The sequence below is a fragment of the Cervus elaphus genome, chromosome 5, assembly GCF_910594005.1.
Source record: "Cervus elaphus chromosome 5, mCerEla1.1, whole genome shotgun sequence".
Classification (NCBI taxonomy): domain Eukaryota; kingdom Metazoa; phylum Chordata; class Mammalia; order Artiodactyla; family Cervidae; genus Cervus; species Cervus elaphus.
Window position 1 is genome coordinate 106,428,713 of NC_057819.1, and position 14,175 is coordinate 106,442,887.

Genomic DNA, 14,175 nt, shown 5'->3' on the forward strand with positions numbered 1-14,175 from the left:
GCCTACAGGAGGGCAGCACTCTCGCTGAAATCATGGCCCTCCACCCCCGAAGAGTCTGCAGCTACAGATGAACTTGTGCCCACATGCAGCAGGTGCCCAGCACAGGCTGGAGTGCTGTCCACAGACCAATGCTGCCACTAGGACTCCTTGGGAAGATGCATTGCAGTCTAGCTGTCCTGTCCACACGTAAGCACTTGAAACGTGGCCAGTGCAACTGAGGAGCTGCAGTTTTAAGTCCTTATTTAACTTTAGTTGATGAATTTAAACAACCACGTGCCCCCACCAGGCATGGCGCTGGCCCCAAACCTCACCACAATCCTTCAAGGTGAGTCTTTATATTGTTCGCATTTTACAGGAAAAAAGTGAGGTTTGGAGAGATGCCAGGCTGGATCAACCAGGCCAACATTTGCCTGCAGAACCCAGTCCTTTCCACACCCAGCTTGCAAATCTGCACTGCCACAGAGATTTAGGAAAGAGAGCTGGATGCAGATAAAGAGATGATAAGCCAACCACAGCCCAGGAAGTGAGCTGGAGAGCAATTCAGGGGATCAAGCCAGGCTGCAGAGTAGAGAGGGCCTCCTAAGTCTGGAAGACCATCTCCCCTGTGCAAGGTTGGAGGGGACATTCCTGCATTCCTCAAACTCACTTCTCCTTCTTCACGCCCTTTGAAGCCCAGGGCACTCTGGCACTTCTTCTCTCAGTTCATCCCCATGAGGAGCCCTTGAGGTTAGCAGCACCATTCCCATTTTAAAAATGAGGAAACAGAGGCAGCCCACGGCCATGCTGGGATTCAAAGCCAGGTTCTCCTGGGTCCACAGCATGTAAGCTGTCTTACAGAGGAAGGTGCAGGATAAGCCAGATACTCTGCCCAAGGCCCAAGCCGACCCAGGGCACAGGCTGGAGCAGTCAGGCTCATCTGCCTTCCTGGGGCTTCCCTGTGGCTCAGAGGTAAAGAATTCACCTGGCAACGCAGGAGACGTGGGTTTTATCCCTAGGTCAGGAAGATCCCCTGGAGAAGAATGGTTACCCACTCCAGTATTCTTGCCTGGAAAATCCCATGGACAGAGGAGCCATGAGGGCTACAGTTCAGGGGTTGCAAAGAGTCAGATACAACTTAGAGTTTGGAGGTGAGTCTCAAATGCCTGAAGAGGCAGAGTGATGGGGGCTGGTCAGGATGATGAGGTTCAGAAGCAGGAAGAAATGGCTGTACAGATGGGAATGTCTCTGGGGTTAGGGAGGGAGGGCTTCAAGGGGGAGGCGCTGCAGGCAGGGAGAAAGGGCATGTCGTGAAGATGGCATGCATCTTCTCCTGGCAACGACGCAGGAGGTCTCAGGAAGTCCAAGGTCTGAACTCCAGATCCAAATCCATTTGTCCAGCAAGCAGAGCCTATGCTGGCCAGCCCTCAGGTTCCCCATCTGTGAAGTGGGGGTAGCAATCCCTCCCACCTTGAGGGATTGCATTTCAGTTCAGAATGAGAAAGCAGAGGAGGAAAAGCTTTAGAAATTGTGAAGCCCTAGATGGGCAGTGGTTCTTATTAGGGCACAGAGATAAAGCTACCCTGGTCCCTCCAGGGGCTGGAAGTCTGAAAAGGCAGAAGAGTCCTGAACACAGACAGCAACCAAAACACTGAAATCACAAGAAATCATAAGAGAAAGGGCATGAGGTCTCAGAAGGAAGCTTCCTTCTCATTTTTAGGGAAGGAGCAATATTTGCAGTATTTTCTGCATTAATCAATAACCTGGCAATTCAGTAGAGATTTGCATAACACCTTTCTTCTACAACATGCCTCAGAAACAAGTTTTTATGATCTTCCTCAGATTTCCTCCCTAGGGCATGAAGTGTAACAATAAAAAACAGCATCAGCTTAATACATAATTTTCAATCTGTGACCCAACACTTCTAGTCTTTATTGGCCATTACTCCTCAGGCTTTTTCCCCTACAGTGGTGAACATTCCAAACAAGATAGGCTATTTTTATTTTTTTTAATGTTATTTATTTATGTATTTATTTTTGGCTGTGCTGGTTCTTTATTGTGGTGCTCAGACTTCTCATTGCGGTGGCTTCTCTTGTTGCGGAGTAGGGGCTCTAGGGGACGACAGAGGATGAGATGGTTGGATGGCATCACCGACTCAATGGACATGAGTTTGAGCAAGCTCTGGGAGTTGGTGATGGACAGGGAAGCCTGGCGTGCTGCAGTCCATGGGGTTGCAGAGTCAGACACGATTGAGTGACTGACCTGAGCTGAACTGAGGGCTCTAGGGTGCCTGGGCTCAACAGCTGCAGCGCACAGGCTTAGCTGCCCCGTGGCGTTTGGGATCGTCCCAGACCAAGGATTAAACCTTTGTCCCCTGCCTAGGCAGGTGGTTTCTCAACCACTGGATCACCAGGGAAGGCCTTTATTTTTTTTTTTTTCTACTTGGTAAACATCTTTAACAATAATGCTTAAGGGACTTCCCTGGCAGTCCAGTGCTTAAGACTCCATACTTCCGCTGCATGGGGCGTGGTTCCTTCCCTGGTAGGGAAAGATCCCTATATGCTGCACAACTCGGCCAAAAGAATAAAGATAGCAAGAATCCTTAAAAAAATGCAGGGGCTTCCCTGGTGGTCCAGTGGTCAAGAATCCGCCTGCCAATGCAGGGGACACAGGTTCAATCCCTGGTCCGGGAAGATTCCACACGCCTTGGAGCAACTAAGTCCGTGAGCCACAACTCCTGAGCCCATGAGCTTCAGTTACTGAAGCCAGAGTGCCTAGAGCCTATGCGCCGCAACAAGAGACGCCACCACAATGAGAAACCCACTCGACCTCAACTAGAGAAAGCCCGAGCGCGGTAAAAAAGATCCAGCACAGCCAAATAAATAAATCAATCTTTAAAAAAAAAAAAAAGGCATGCACACATTCTACAAATACCTCACCAGTATTTTTCAAAACTGCCAAGGTCATGAAATACACAAAAGACTAAGCAGACAAGATAGCTCAATAATACCTGCTTTGCAGTAGGAGACTATGGGCAGGAAGCATATAGTCCAGGGCCACATGTACAGTGGGCCCTAGCACTCTCAGGATCCGGTGCTGTGGGAAAAAGAGCAAGAAGACTGGCCTTGGCTCTGGAAGAGGCCGGGGCTGATGGAGCAGACTGTCAGGATCTACCAGTCTCTCCGGAGACCTGGGACCTCACCTGCAGACGGGTTCTCCTTCCGCCCTCTCCTCCCACTCACCTCTGCTCCTTTACTGAGCCCCTCCTTGTGAAGCTGGTTTGTGCTGGGGCGCCAGGCTGGAGGAGGCTGACCCAGACACAGCAGTTATGAAGCCAAGACACAGAGGTCTCAAGAGAGGGCAGAGGCCAATGACCTCAAGGGGTGAGATAATGAAACAGTTTTGGCCATTTAGACCAGAAAAAGGCAAAAAAAAAAAAAATCCCCCCAATGTTTCTTCTGCTTCTTCCTTTCATTTTTCTCTCCCCTTCTTTCCTCCCCTCCCCCTCCCTCCCCCCCTTCCTTCCATGTCTTCCTTTAATTTCTCTTAAGAAAATACAAGTTGAGGACATAAAGCAAACATTGTTATTAATTTTTGTAACTGTGCTTATCTAAGAGATACTGAGCAGAAAAATAATAAAGTTGTATCTTCACCGTCTTCATCTGAGTGACTAGATGCAAGCCGCCCACACACCCAGATGAGGATAGGAGGGACAAATGAGCCAGCTGGGACCTGCCAGCCAGCCCAGGCCCCCTCAGGCCTCCCTGCATCATTCCCACCAAGCTCTTCTGTTGGCACCGCTCCCAGACCCTGCCCTGCAGCCCCACTCGTTTCCTGGGGTCTCCCAGCTCACCTCTGAGCGCCTGCATGTGCTGTTCCCTCTGCCTTGAATGCCTTTCCACCCTGGAGGATCCTTCTAGAAGTCAGCCTGGCCCGAGTGCTCATAGGTGGGCATCCTGCCCTGGGGGCCTCCATTGATGCCACGGGCATCCTGGCACCTCCCCCTGGACAGTGATGTGGGTTCTGCCACCCTGTGGTCCTGCAGCTTCTTGAGTGGGCCCAGGCCGGGCCTTCCTTACCTGTGTCTCCTCCCCTGCACGGTTCTGGCCCCAGGGCACAGTGTCTGAGCGTGCTTGTTGAGCACGCAGAATTGCTGGGGAGACAGGAAGCTGTGTCACCCCTCTCAGCCCCTCCGAGGACTTGGCACCACACTTAGAATCAAATCCACAGCCCCTCCCATGGCCAGAAGACCCTGCCCCTGCCCCCAGTGCACCCCCTCCCCAGCACAACACCTCACTGTTCCAAGTTCCCTTTGCCAGGAATGCTCCTCACCAGATGTCCGGAGGTCCAGATGCCCCGTGCGTGCTCACTCCAAAGACAGACGGTGCACCCCTGCCACCACCCGCTTACCCTAGGCGCCTCCCCACTTCCTGCAGACTTGAGTTACAGCCACCCTGTCTGGCAGAGCTGTCGCCCAGGTTTCAGTCCTGACCACCCCACCAGCTGTGAGACTGGGCAACCTCCAAACCTTGTGAAGTGAGATGTGAAGAAACTGGTGGGGTGAGCTCAAGATTGGAGCAGTTCCGGAGGCCACCTCCTCGGGGCTGGGCCACCACAAGGCCACAGCCACACAGACACAACCATGCAGCCCCTCTCCTGAGCCCTCCCCTATCATCCCACTGGACCTTCACACCAACCGGAAGGCACTCTCATGATCCCATTTCACCAATGAGGAAACTGAGGCACAGGCAGGCGAAGTGACACAGCTAGGAGGCGGCAGCCTGGAGCTAGGAGCCCAGTCGGTGCCCTTACCACTCCCCCCACAGACAGAGGCTGTTGAGCCTGTCCCGTGGAGTGCAATCATGACTGAAGGTCTGCATTGAACAAGGATTTCCTGCTTCCCTGCGAGGGAGGGTGGAAAGGAATCCAATGGAGGGAACAGCAAGTGCAAAGGCTGAAAGTCAAGAGGATGCAGGATGGCTTGGTTGCTGGACAGTGGGCTGGATCAGGAGGCCACAGAGGCTCAGGGCAGGGAGGTGACCTGCCTGAGGTCACAAGCACCCACCTTGAACAAAGATTCCAATGGCAGTTGTTGGTTTGGACATGACTCCAGGAGTCACCTTTAGGAGCATGGGGGAAAGAGACAGGGAGAGGGGGAGCCCAGAGCTGTGGGCGCCTGACCCCACCCTCTGGCTGTGTGGTCCCGGACCAGCCACCAGCCCTCTCTGAACCCAAGTTTCCTCTTCTGTAAAGGAAGCCCCACTAAATATCTCCCACTAAATATCTCCCAGGAGATAAAAGACTGGGAGGTGTCCCGGGACTGAGAAGGGTCCTGTCTGGGTTCCCAGCCTTGGTCCGAGCTCTGGGAAGCAGGCGTGCCCCAGTGAGGGCTCTCTGTGGGTGCTGAAGCCACAGGAGGCAGGCAAAGTGCCCGGGCTGTTACCACAGGGGCCCTGAAGAAACCACATCATGGCCACCACAGCCTCCACCGACCCACGGCGACTTCCGCTGCTGCCTCTCTTAGGGCAGCATCTCCTCCCAGCAGTTAGCTGTCCCTCCATCAGTACCTGCCCCGGGAGGCTGTGCAGCTGCAGGCCCCCTTCAAAATGCAGCAGAGACTCCTGTGGTTGAGCCCACATCCCTGCCTTCCAGTGCTTGTTACCTCAGGCAGGTCACCTCCCTGCCCTGAGCCTCTGTGGCCTCCTGATCCAGTCCACTGTCCAGCAGCCGAGCCGTCCTGCATCCTCTTGACTTTCAGACTTTGCATTTGCTGTTCCCTCCATTGGATTCCCTTCCACCCTCCCTTGCCGCCTAAGTAATGGCTGTTCCTGGTTCAGCAGTCAGGCAGCGCCCTCCCAGGGGAGGGAAGCCCTCACTGGCTGCCCCCCCTCAGACTAGCATGGGGCCCCTTTCACACACACCCCCACCCCACCTACTCTTCCTCGGTAGCTCTGAGCCCAGCTTGTGAGCTGGTGTTTACTCCTCTGATTTCCTCACTGTGAAACCCAAGAGAGCACAAACTTATCTTGCCTCCTGCCAAAGCTCAGAGCCTATGGGGGGCCTAGCACCAGCAGGTGCTCAATAAATGCTTGTTGAATAAATGAATTCCTGTCTGGAAACACTTGTCCTTGGTCAATTCCTTGGTCTTCTGGACCAGACTTAAATGTCACCTTCTCCAAGCAGCCTTCCCTGATTGCTTCCCTGATTACTCTTCTAAGTTTTCAGAATTCCCTCAACTTATTTCACAGTCACAGGTCGCCTTGCCTGGGTCCAGTTACCAGGACCCTAGCCAGCTCCCAATTCCCCTTCTCTAAGTGACAGCTGGAGAGAGAGACCTTGTAGAAGGCTGGGGGGCTGAAGTCCGGCACTGCCCAGGGTGGAGATGTGAGTAAGACCTGTGACCGGAAGGAGGTGGGGGAGGGACAGGGCAGGGGAGCGGGAGGGCGGTGGTGGCAACAGGACTGCAGATGGCTTGGGGGGTGGGGGGGGGGGTCTGGTATTTCCTGAGATCACCCGGAAGTGCCTGGGGCGGACCTGGGGCGCCCGGAGGGGACAAGGGGACAGCCCTGAAGGTCCACACCCTCACTCCACGCCCGCAGGGCTTAGGTCACTGCAAGCCTTCCTTCCAGTAGCCTCAGGGTGCTGATTGATCAGTGCCTTCACGGAGAAGGAAACAGGCCCAGAGAGCCAGGGAGTGGAAATGTCTCCAGGGCCAGGCTGTGCCCTCCAGGGACCTCCCCATCAGGGCTGCATCACCCACCAGCCTCCCCACACCACCAGAGGTGAGGGACAAGGACATGGAGGTGGAAGGGGAGGTGGTCACCTGGCTGACCTCTGCCTGCTGGGCCAGCAGAGCACATCCCAGCTCCCACCAGGACCCGCACCCCCTTTCACATGGAGACCAAGTCCCCAAGAGGGGCAGACGGAGGAGTCAGAGTCCATCCAGGGTTGGACAGCTTCTGCCTGAGCTCAGGTCCTGCTGTCCAGCCTGTAGCTGTAGGGCCTCCGAACAATCTACTTTGCTTCTCTGACCCCAGTTACCTCCGGATGGTGGGGATAAAGCTGGGCCTGGCTCAGAGGACTGTGGTGAGAAGTAAGTTGATCTGTGTAAATTGCCGTTGGAGTACACAGCATGTGCACAATAAATGCTGGTTATTATAAAAGAAACATGCTCAGACCTCCCCCACCTCTGAATGGAAAGTCTGTCTCCTGGACCTTTACCCTCCAGACTCCTGCCCAGCCTCTCCTTTCCCATACCTTCTGAGTTCTATCAAATACACGTTTTCTATACAGTTAAGAATGTGTTGGATTACAAAAAATAGAAAACGGATCAGAGTGGCTCAGGCAAATAGGAGTGTATTTTCCTCCATCCCGATGAGCTTGGATATCAGTTATGGTTGGCATTGCTTTACCTACCTGTCCACTGATGTCAGGGTTCATATCTCTGCAATTGCTTCACTTTTCCCTCTTGTTTTCAGTATGGCTGCTACTGCACCTGGCATTGCATCTGCATTTACATTTAGGACAGGAAGGAAGAGAAATGGTTAAGCTTAGAATGAACTGAAATAATGTCTCTTTTACCATACAGAGAAATAATTTCCCAGAACTTATCCCTACCTCCCACCCCCCACCCCCCACCCCACAGATTCCTTAGATCTAATTGACCAGAACTGCATCACATGACTACTCCTAACTGCAAGGGAGACTAGGAAAGCCAGTCATTTATCTTTTCCAGCCTCTTAAGTGGAAGGCCACAGGGGAGGGTGGGTTGGTGATGGCAGATAGATAGGTCAGCCAGCGGATGGACCTCCCTCCAGCCTCGCCACCCCACAGGCCGTGGAGCAGGGCCACCCTATCAGATGGGACTTTGCCTCAGTCCCCACCACTTCCCTTCTTTTTTTAAATTTAAATTTTAATTAATTAGATTATTTGACTGCGTGGGCTCCTACTTGTGGCATGTGGTATCTTTTGTTGTGGTATGCAGGATCTAGTTCTCTGACCAGGGATCAAACCTGGGACTCCCACATCGGAAACACAGCGTCTTAGCCGAGGGACCTCCAGGGAAGTCCCTCCACCAGTCCTTAATGTCTCAACGTATTCATATTTCTTTCCTGGTTCTTGTTGGTTCTGGAACTTGCACCCCTGAATTAATGCATTTATTTTCCCCTCCCTGACCTTATTTCAGAGAAATAATACAAAAACACCCTTTTAGGTATTTCATAAGTGTGCAGCAAAAGTCTTCTTTCCACCACAGACACCAGGCACCCAGTTCCTCTCCTTAGGGGTAAATAATATCTTGTTTGACTTTTTTATGCACATATAGGCAATTCTCCCTATATTTTCTATCCTTATGGACACTTTTTAGCTCAAATGTGAACATGTACACATGTCCTATACATGACACATGAACATTGTCCTATAATTAGTTTTTTCCCCCGTTTACAATATCTAACAATATCACTTAGAGATCACTTCCTGGGACTTCCCTGGTGGCCCAGTGGTTATGACCCTGTGCTTCCACTGCAGAGGGGAATGGATTGGATCTCTGGTCTGGGAAACTGCATGCCACGAGGCCAAAAGAAAAAAACAGAGAGCGAGGTCACTTTGTATCTACACACAGACTCCCTCTTCAGTCCTTTTTCTGTCTGACTTGCTCTAGCAAGTCCCTCCCTCCTCCCCTTCTTTGAGCCTCTGTTTCTTCCTTCACAGAGGGGGTCTGATAAGCAATACCAACCCCAGAGGACCACTGGGAGAATTCAGAAGTGTTGGTTTACGATGTCTCTGAGTCTGGGAGACCAGGCTTGGTGCACACCCTGCTGAAGGTGAGGTGAGAGTTTTCAGAACCAGGAGGGATAGAGGCACCCCCAGGGGAGTCCCTGGAAAAACAGCAGTCAAGTGCTTCATGTGTATCGTTTTCTCTTTGATGGTGGCTCAGACAGTAAAGAATCCACTTACCAAAGCAGGAAACTCGGGTTCGATCCCTGGGTTGGGAAGATTTCCTGGAGAAGGGAATGGCTTCCCATTCCAGTATTCTTGCCTGGAGAATCCCACGGACAGAGGAGCCTGGCGGGATACAGTCCATGGGGTTGCAAAGAGTCAGACAGGACTGAGCTGTGAACAATTTCACATCACTTTCAATCCTCACAGCAATCTTCTACGGGAGGTGCTCTGATCGACTCTATTCTACAGAAGGGGAGCCGGAGCAGCCAGGTGACTTGACTGGAGTCACACAGCAGAGAGTGCTACAGTTAGGGCTTTAGTCCACAGTGACCCCTCCAGTGCCAGCACCCAGGCAGCCAGGTACCACGCTCGGAACCAGGCTGACCACCCACATCTGCTGAGCAGTCCCCAGGCTGAAGGGGACCCCCTCCCTGGGCCCTCCAGGTCACTCTGCCTGGAAGGAGACGTCTGGAGCTACATCTGTCCCTGTACTCAGAGCAGGGGAGGCTCAGGGTCTTTCGATCCGCAGCGTGGAGCCAGGTCAGTTGAGGAACTTATGGACCCAGAGGCCCAGGGAGCCACGCTGCTCGTCTGCTCTTTCCCGCAGGGTCAGCCCGGCAGCGCCATCTGGCGGCAACTGTCAGATCGCAGCGCCCTCCGCCCGCCTGGGACGCAGCCCAGCCCCAGGTTTTGGGCCGGGGAGGGGATCCCGGGTCCAAACCATCAAACGAGGTGGGAAGCCTGGAAAGAGCATCAGAGGGTGTTGGCCTGGGGCCACAGACCTTGCCACGCCCCTGTTCTGCTGCCTATTCTCCATGTAAGCTCAGGCAGATGGCCTTGCCTCCGTGCCCGTCTCGCCTTCTGCAAAACCTACTCACTGCCCCGTCTCTGCGGATGCAGAGATCCCTCCTGGTGCTAACGCTGAGCTGGGCTCTGGGGTAGGGCAGAGCCCAGGAGGAGCGAAGTTGATGCCTCAGGACACAGACGAGGAGTGAGGAGTCAACTGTGAAAACTCCTTGAGCCACGTAATTATATGCCACTTCCATGGGAAAGTTTCCTGAGAGGATAAACTGAATTACAGGACATTAGCTGAGTATTATGAAAGGAAATGCATTACATCTCCTACCAGTGCTTCTTGGAAAAGATGTTTAAATTGGCTTTTTAATGGTTTGCCATGAACCACACAGAGTTCCCAGAAGGACACTTGCATGTGAAGTCATTTCAAGGCCCCTCCCAGTGCCCTGGGCATCTGGCAGGTGAAGGCACCTCAGCTTAAGCCTTGCTAGCTTCTCAGTGAACTTGCCCTCTTTCCCTGACTGTCACCTCCTGGCTTCACCCCACCCCTCCCCTAGCTCCCCCCACACTGGCCTTGTCGCTCCTTGCACCCCCAGCACACTCTCACTTCAGGACCTTTGCATCTGCTGTTCCCTCTGTCCGAAACACTCTTCCCCCAGGTCTTCCGGTGGCTCCCTCACCTCCTTCAGGTTTCTGCTCCTGTCACCTCCTCAGGAAAGCCTCCCCTCACCACTCTACTTAAGGTGATGCTCTTCCTTCCTGATCACCTTTCCACGACGTTTCTTATCACCTGCCAAGTCCCACATCTGACTCACTGGGCTCTGATCCATCTGCTCTGCCCCACGAGAAGGTAGCCCTGTGGTGCAGGGGGTCTGTCTCCTTCACTGGAACAGCGCTGTGCACACAGTAGGTGCCTAATGGATGCTGGATGATAGGGGGCCACGTAGGAGGCCACAGAGCCCAAGGAGCCTGATCAAGCCTGGGATGGGGGCAGTGCACTGGGTCTCCAGACTGGGAAGTGGTGATGACGAGGACGAGCAAGGGTGCTCAAGGCAGAGGGAACAGCAGTGAAAAGGCGCGGGGCCTTGAGGTTCTCCAAGCCTCGGTTTCCCCATCTACGACACCTCAGAGGGGTGTTGGTGAGGAAATGCATCTTAAGCAGGTGCCTGGTAAGGGCTCAATAAATGTCAGCTGTGATGTTCAGTTTGCTTCCCTCCGCTGTGAGTGGATAATTATAGTGATTATGACAGTTAGCCCTGGTTAAGCTCTGCTGTCTCAGTTTGTTGTTCAGTTGCTCAGTCATGTCCGAGTCTTTGAGACCCCATGGACTGCAGCACACTGGGCTCCCCTGTCCTTCACCGTCTCCCAGAGCTTGCTCAAACTCATGTCCATTGAGTCGGTAATGACATTCAACCATCTCATCCTCTGTCTTTCCCTTCTCCTCCTCGGTTCTTCTAAAGCAGAGCTGAGACAAGAATTTCTTTGGGGGCCACCCTCAGGAGCCCTGGCGGAGGTGAGGGGACAGAAAGAGAGCAAAGGAGTGGGTCCTGCTTCTCAGGGTTACCAGGGCACAGGGGCTGGATAGAGTTCATTCCAGCATTGTCTCTCCCATCAAGGGCTGAGAAAGGTGGCCTTTGCCTCATCGGATGATGTTTGCTCCTGTGCCCTTCACCTGGGCTGAGTGTCCTTGGCTGCCAGAGAAAGCCCTCAGGTGCTCCAGGTGTAGGATTGCCAACTGCAGCAAATGAGAATACAGACTTCCTACTTAAATCTGAACTACAAGTTAACAATGACTGTTTTTTAGCATAAATATGTCCCATGCAATATTTGAGACAGGCTGAAGAAGGACTTGTTTATCTGAAAATCAGATTTATCTGGCAGCCTGTGTTTTATCTGGCAACCTCTTAAGGTGGGAAGCCAAGTGCTTGTTTGGAAACACGGGGCTGGCTTGGTGCTGGTGGGGCTGTTACTGGCCACTCAGCGCTCCTCGCTCCTCGTGTGTCTTCCCACTGCTCTTTCTCATGACCTGGCAGCTCATTCTAAGTGCTACGAATCAGAAGTTTCTGGTTCTCTGGAGGTCTGAACTCAGAAGTCCCAGAACGTCACTTCTTTTTTTTTTTTTCCAGAATGTCACTTCTGATGCATTCTGGTCTGGGCCAGCCTGGATTCAAGAGGTAGGGAAATCCGCTTCGCCTTTTGTGGGAATGACAGGTGCATACAGGGAGGGAGATGTTGCTAGTGGCCATCAAGGGGGTGGTCAACTGCACTGGAAAAGCACTTCCTTCTTTAGGTCTGTTGATTATATCTGGGTTAATCTCTGTTCATCATGCCCAGGGTAAATCTCTGCACAGCTTAGAGTAATTCAAAATTTCCCAATTATGAGTTGTGACCCCTTAGTGGGTTGTAAAATCCATGTATGGAATCCCAAACTGATGAGTTTTTAGAATTCTTTTTAAATTTTTAAATTAATTAATTGGTTACAAAGCATGTGGGATTTTATTTTTCCCACCGAGGATCGAACTCATGCCCCCTACAGCAGAAGCACAGAATCTTAACCACTGGACTGCCGGGCAAGTCCCAAACCAGTGAGTTTTAAAATATTCTTTTAATTTGTAACTTCTGAACAGGCATGAAAATAAAAAGTCTGAACCCCCTGTACCATCACTCAGTTTCAGTCCCCACCAACATTTTTTTACACATGTGCATCTACCTGCCTTTGAACATTTTTTAAAAAATAATCAAATGGGGTGGGATAAGTTAGGAATTTGGAATTAACATATACACACTATTATAAATAAAATGAAAGTGAAAGTGAGGGCACTCAGTCATGCCCGACTCTTTGTGACCCCATGGACTGTATGTAGCCCACCAGGCTCCTCCATCCATGGGATTTTCCAGGCAAGAATACTGGAGTGGGTGGCCATTTCCTTCTCCAGGGATTTTCCCAATCCAGGGATCAAACCTGGGTCTCCCTCATTGCAGACAGACACTTTGCCATTTTAGTTACCAGGGAATCCCATAAATAAAATAGATATATATATTTATACAAGGACCTACTGTATAGCATAGGGAACTATACTCAATATCTTACAATAATATGTAATGAAAAATAATCTGAAAAAGGGATATATATATACATATAAAATGAATCCAGACTCGCCTGGTGACTCAGTGGAGAGGAATCTGCCAGCCAATGCAGGGGACACTGGTTCAGTCTCTGGTTTGCGAAGATTCCACATGCCAGACCATGCTACACATGTGATACATGTGTAGCATGTACATGTGTACATGCTAACTGGTGCACCACAACTCCTGAGCCTGCGTGCTGGGATGAGTGAAGCCTAAGCCCTCTAGGGCCCATACTCCATGACAAGAAAAGTCACTGCAAGGAGAAGCCTGTGCACCGGAACACAGAGTAGTCCCTGGTCACCACACCTGGAGAAAGCCTGAGCACAGCGACATAGACCCAGCACAGCCAAAAATAAAATAAATAAATAAAATTATATTTTAAAAAACAAAATAACTTCACTGTATGCTTGAAACTAATACAACATTGTAAATCACCTAGACTTCAAGTTTTTTTTAAATAGGAAAAATAAAGTAGATAGAATAAAATAGAATAGAAAATATCAGAAAAATAAAGGTATTATTTTGTGAAATTTTTGTTTTATTTTTATGTGTGGTGTAGGTCAGAATGTTAAAGTGTGTTTGAAAAAAGCTTTCTGATACATAATTTCCCTTTTGAACAAAGAGCAGGCCACGCACTGGCTTCTGTGAGAAACAGTGTCCAACAGCATTTCAGAACATTGTCTTGTTTTTACGGTAGTTCCCCTGTTATTATGTACAAAGTGACAAAACTTCCACTTAAGAGTAGCACTATGTTACTGACATTTCAAAAAGCATCCTCAAAAACATTCATCTGAAAAAAAAACAAAAAAATATTCATCTGTTCATGGAATTTTTCAGTTCTTATTAAGCGGTATCGATCGGGAAGGTGAGGGGCAGGGATGACGCGAGGGAAAGGGCTCAGCCTGCACCCCCGCCCGGGTGTCTGGGCCCGGGCTGGACCCGAGGTCCGGACTCCCGACTTGGCCTGAAAGGCGGCATGTAGTTCCGAGAGATGCCACGAGAGGGCAGACGCGACTGCCGACAGAGGGGCTGCGGGGTATGAGGCCAAACCCAGAGGATCCCTGGTTCGATCCCGGTTCTCGGATCCCCAAGCTGCCCCTCCCCGCCTCCCCCGGTAAAACGGGTTCCTGGAAAGGTTAAATAAAGTGAATATAACTTATAGTTTATGAATGCATTCCTCCCCCACAGCTTCATTTCAGATGGGAACTTTGGACCTCCCGCAAGGACCGTGGGCCGTTTAACGAGCGGGAAGAATCCAAGGAATTTTTATCTGGTTTGCCTTGGAAAGCGTGGGAGCAGAGGAACTAGGTGATTAAACATACGGAGTGGGGGGGT

At 51.3% G+C, this 14,175-nt stretch overlaps 1 long non-coding RNA gene across 1 annotated transcript; it reads right to left on the reverse strand.

Moving 5' to 3' along the window:
* Positions 1-2,039: 2,039 nt before the first annotated feature.
* On the reverse strand, positions 2,040-4,784 carry LOC122693444. Its single transcript, XR_006340901.1, has 4 exons — positions 3,830-4,784; positions 3,219-3,351; positions 2,987-3,072; positions 2,040-2,087 (listed from the first exon to the last, which is right to left on the reverse strand). It is a non-coding gene; the product is annotated as an uncharacterized LOC122693444 (long non-coding RNA).
* Between the last annotated feature and the right edge of the window lie 9,391 nt (positions 4,785-14,175).